This window comes from Gobio gobio (assembly GCF_949357685.1).
Source record: "Gobio gobio genome assembly, chromosome: 14".
Lineage (NCBI taxonomy): Eukaryota > Metazoa > Chordata > Actinopteri > Cypriniformes > Gobionidae > Gobio > Gobio gobio.
The window spans coordinates 51,391,490-51,397,159 of NC_137107.1; the positions used below are offsets into that span (position 1 = coordinate 51,391,490).

Here is a 5,670-nt window from a genome sequence, read left to right on the forward strand (position 1 = left end):
GCCAGATGGCCAGTCCGCCCCTCACACCATGAATATTAACTAAAATTTGCTTCTTACAGTTGAATTAAACAATCAAATTAAAACCAGTCCATGACTTATTCACCCTCAAGCCATCCTAGATAAAGGAAGTCATACACACCTAGGATGACTTGAGGCTAAGTCATGGACTGGTTTTAATTTGAAAGAGGACTTCTCCTTTAAGATTATCTTAAGAAGTACTAAAGAAGATTTTTGGCATATAAAATAGCCTACAATAAATAGTGCTCGAAAATAGTGCACTTAAAATACGTAATTGAAGTGTTGTGTACTATTTTCACCTGAGATCTCATTATTATCAATATGTTGTTAGCTAGGTAAATGAAAAAAAATTGTCAACGAAAAACTCGATTGCTTTGGTTTGAATAGCGTGAGCAAGCAATGCTGAAATAAACTGGATAATGATGATGTTTAACTACAGTAGCTACGAACTGAATTCCTTCTCACCATTTATTACCTCGTTTCAGTAAATCACATCCACGATTCAACTAAATGAAAACAATACGTATTCTTAACTAGTGGCTAGTTTGCCTATAGCAAACTTATATTTTGTCCGCATATCATGAGCTGGGCTCCTATGGAAAGCTAATTTGGGATGGGACATTATATACATTTAATACATTAATGCAGGCTAATCAATAAAAAAAAAATCACAGAAAATACCTTCTATAACGTCCTATGTGCCGTTGTTTATTTTACAAGCGTTACACTTCTGACGAAGAGCTATCACCACACGCATGCGCTGAAAATAATAAAATAAAATAAACATTTTTGTTTTAAAAAAAAAATTTGAATCAGTCTTTATTTAATCGACATGCCCTGTATTTCTTATTGTCACTTTTATTTTAAAAATTTTGATAACGAAATACGAATAAACGATGAAATGAAAATGAAAGTTGATCGTTTTAGGGGGGCTGGCATGACAGACAGGGGCTAAAGCCCCCCTAAAAAGGGTCTAGAACCGCCCCTGAGTGGAGTTATTCTCCCATCGTCATTGTTTAAACGCTCAACTTCAGCGCAGATCTCAGACCCGCAGTGGATATTTCCCTCTCTTCAGCTCATCACAAGGTGATTCATTTTATCTTTAAACATTTTGTAAATAACCTTTTTTTTTTGTATTTAAATTTGAACAGTTGCCTACCGAAAGCGAAACTGAAACTTAAACATGCGGTTGGATAGATAATACAATATGGACGTAGCAGTAATTAAACAGCTGAACAACGTAATATTTACGAATCTTTTATATCATAGCTAAAGCTAGATGTAGGGGAGCGCGGGGTTAGTTGTAAGACGGTTTAACACTTTCCACACATGCCAGGATGACCAAACTTACTGTTGAGAAACCATGAGAAAGAGGTGAATAAAGACTGAGAGTAATTGTTCATTAGTAATTAATTATTATGATGTATTGAACTATTTTGAGGTGTGTTTGTTGTCAAACTCAAAAATAGCTCACCCCCTCACAAATAAAAAAGTTTATTTTTAATGGGGGAAAAAAATGACATTATTTTATTTATAAAGTTAAAAATTGCATTTTATTGTCAAAATATTTTAGTTTGTCTTGGATATTTTCTGATTAGATCAGATAACATTTTAAGCTGACGTGTTAATGTTACATATGTTATAATATAGGCTATCTATGGGGCATGTTGTCACATTTCACTTCATTCTTCCGGGGTAAATCAAGAATAAAGTAAACAATGTATTAATTAAACAAAACCACATAATTGTACTAGACATGTGAAATTAATATGGGAAAAAATAAATACTCTGAACCCCAAGTGGATTTACACAAACTGAGACAGTCAAAAAGCGATCTCTATTATATTCTTATTCAAAAATGCACATCAACCGATATCTGAGACGAAGCTGGCGAGAGCCAATGAGCGTGTGATATCATTCCAGTAAAATGCGTCATGTCATGCTGCTTGGAATTTTTTAATTCAAAACGAGAGAGAGCGGGATATGAGTCAACGGTCGCTGTTGTGAATCATGATGGGAATTCCGGATCTTTTTAGGGAACCGAGTCGTTTGGCTCAGCTCACAAATAAAGAGTCAACTCTTTCAGCTCCCAAACGGCTCTTCACCAACACTTCTTCTGGATTATTAAGTTCAGCCACATTTAGTAATGTTTAGCCTGTGATTGATATATATGTATGCACATATTTCACTTAAATTATTCAAATGTAATAATAATTAAAAAATAATAAAAAAAAAGATTTTACATTATGTTTGGTAAAAAAAACACTATTCTATCGAAACTGTTTGCGGCAGAAATCACATAACAGAGTGACATATTTCACATTAAGTAGATTAGTTAACTGCATTAAATAAATGTGACAAAACAGGTAATTGATATGAAAGTTGAATGCAGTAAAAAAAATAAATGCATTCGTACATCTGTAAAATGTTCATACGTACATAATTTAAGTTTGAATGCTGTCAATACATATATATTGTAGTAGGATGTTTCAATGTGTAGAAACGTACATAAATGCCACACTTGGTTGGTATTAACGTTGTACATCAACGAATATCAAACATCACTTAAATATAAACTGTATTCATTTTTTTTTTTTCAACAGATATACAAAAAAACTGAATATAAGACAAATGAATGCATGGCGGGAATATATATGCATCACAAACTGTAGGAGAAGGACAAGAAAGAAAGAGAAAAATGTCAAGCAAATAGGACGAGTCACAACCGAGTAAATCAAAAGTGAAAATGGTTCGACGGATGAGCATTAATAGCGGCAAACCAAACTGTGAGTAAAGATGACACTCTTATGCATCCTCATCAGGAACAGTTTAATCTTCTATGATGACTATCATTAATAATCAGATGTCTGTGTGTTCATTTGTAGTTTCTCATGATGCAGACACGATTCTGATGTCTCAGACTGACTCACAGAAGAGGTGAGACTAACCACAGACTAAACAGAAACTGTGTAGAACTGACTGTGTGTATGTGTGTTATAGATCTGAGAGTGTGTTTTCTCTTTTAGAAAGCAGCAGCAGCTCCTTTTATCAGACCAGCAGTCGTGGCTGAAGGGTTAGAGTCGGACTTGTAACCCGAAGGTTGAAGGTTAAAGTCTCAGGTCTGAGAGTTCGGTTCGAGTCTCAGTTCTGGCAGGAATTGTCGGTGGGGAATAACCAGCGCTCTCCTCCACCCTCAATACCACGCCTGGGGTGAGACCATGTGAGACCCTTGAGCAAGACACCGAACCCCAAACTGCTCCCCAGGCGCCGCAGCAATATGGCTGTTCATCATGGTGTGTTCACATTGGGACCAAGCGGCTCCTCCCGCAGTTTCTCTTGAAGCCCATACTGAAGTGAGTTAAACTGCAGTTCATGGACTGGCCACTAGAGACAGACTCCAGAAGGAGCAGAATCTCATTGAGCTCGTGTTAAAATCCCCAACTTTACAGCAGAAGAACACATGTTTACAGTCTGGGACAAACTGTGCTTTTGGTCTATACGGCTAAAGTTGCCCTTCATGACGACTGTGAGGGGGGGTGTTTTTATAACTCATTCGTTTACATTATATAAAGCCTTAAAGTTCTGCATAATTAAGGGCGTGGCCACTTTGAGTGACAGGTGGATTGCCATTTGTCTGCTGTCTGTTAGTCATCACGTCACTTAAGCTCCGCCCACGTCCCGCCTCTTTGCCCATTGTCTGTTATCCAGGAGTGAAGCACGATGACGCGCTGCCAAGATGGCGACGGCCAGCTCGATCCTACTTTTCTCTTCAAAACTGCTCTTCAGAATCCTATGGGTTACGTCACGGACACTACGCCCATATTTTTTTTACAGTCTTTTTACCTTTTACAGTAGTTAAACGTATATTAATGAATTCCAAACATTCATAAATAGGGTGCGCGTGCACCCTCATTCATAATTAGCATAATCCCCGCCCATGAGTCACAACTGCAAATGACGTGTCCAGGAATCTTCTGGAAATCCTTCAGGTTTGGCTCCAGTATTTTAAAGAGACTAATTGACCATGCCTAGCAATAAATATTAAATTATCATGTGCCAAAGCATTTTTATCCAGCTAAAAAATGCCTGGTGCTCTTCTGAAAATGGCCAGTGGGTGGCGCTTGAGAGCGCTTTGCAAGCGCAGCTGAGATACTTTGGTTGCTATGATACAGAATATCCATGGCAGTAATGTGTTACTAGCTTCTCATTTTGAAGAATATTACTGAAAATAAAAAATGCTTACTGCAGTAATAAAAGTTAATACTGCTAATAAAGTTAATACTGCTAATACTGCAGTATTAACTTCTCTATTATTGTTTTTTAGTCGGTGTACAAGTGGGATGATTGGTCATGTAGTTTTTGTCCCGCCCCTCCTCCACTGTGATTGGACGGCCGGGTAAAAAGTGACAGTGACGAGCGCTGCATATTAAATATTATTATGGTACACATTGTCGTCAGTGTGCCATAAGTAGGGAGCAGGTGTACATTTCTTTCGTACCAACTAACATTTTGAACATTTTCGTGAATCCGATAATTTACATCAGAGCGGCTTTACGAACGGTGTTCACTACTGTGTGTATGTGTGCGGGTTAAATGCAGAGCATCATACATGGCCACACATCACTTTCACATATTCAAATATTTATTTTTTTGTATTATTATATGTACACATATTATAATATTCCTTTAAAGGTGGGGTAGGTAAGTATGATCTAAAACACTTTTGTCCAAATTTGTTTAAACTGTCTTTATATGTCAATACAAAATTAAAATTGAAGTACTCTGAAAAAGAGAGTATAAAAATCGAGTGACTCTAGACTTTTTAATCTGCAATAAACACCGCTCATTATTTTCTTTCGGGCCGAAACAAGTGATTGGCTTGGGCGACTGTCACTCTCTCTCGCTACCATGGCAACCACCGCTTTTGCTCCAGGATGAATTTCCCTGAATGAATATGATCGTTTTTCAGTACTCACTGTTCTCATCTTATTGTTGTAACATGTATGTTCTATTTCTCCCTTCATTGTGTTTTTGGTAAATGTACTGGAAAAAGACTTTTATCGCTGCAAGTTTATGCATCTGCAAAACAAGATCAAACTGAAAGTGAAACGGATGCAGTTTCAAGGACTGATCAGTAGTAAACAAAGAGCAATACACATACCAAACATTTATATCACAGTATTTTTCTAAATTATATCGGTTTTGCGGTATATGACACATCAGAATTCACTATATCTCACTCCTTCATTTGTGTGTATGTATTATCTACATTGTGTTGGATTTATTGATTTTTATTGGACAAATAAATAAAAAAATATGCACGAAATTACAGTTTTTCCAATTTATTCCTAGGGGGCCCATTTTTGTCCATGAAGGCGGGGTTAAGGACTTTTTTTCTAGCACTTAACATTGTAGAGTCGAGTCAATATTATTTTTGTGTGTTTAGGAGGCAAACTTCGGAAAAGTAGCCGAGTCTTGTACCGCTCAGATTAAGGGAAGTATTTAAAAAAAAAAAAAAAAAGTTGCCCTCATTTGTCCAAGTGATGGCTTTAGGGTTAAATAAATTACCTCACATTTCAGGGTCAAATGAATCCCTTGACCACCAACACACACACAGGGTTACAATGTGTGAATATTTAATTTTACTAAGAA

The 5,670-nt window shown here is 36.7% G+C and overlaps 1 long non-coding RNA gene across 1 annotated transcript; it reads left to right on the top strand.

Annotated features, from left to right (window-relative positions):
• The first annotated feature begins 978 nt into the window (after nucleotides 1–978).
• Nucleotides 979–5,318, top strand: LOC307137231. The gene is made up of 4 exons (XR_013817893.1): nucleotides 979–1,104; nucleotides 2,622–2,804; nucleotides 2,904–2,955; nucleotides 3,045–5,318. It is a non-coding gene; the product is annotated as an uncharacterized lncRNA (long non-coding RNA).
• Nucleotides 5,319–5,670: the final 352 nt, after the last annotated feature.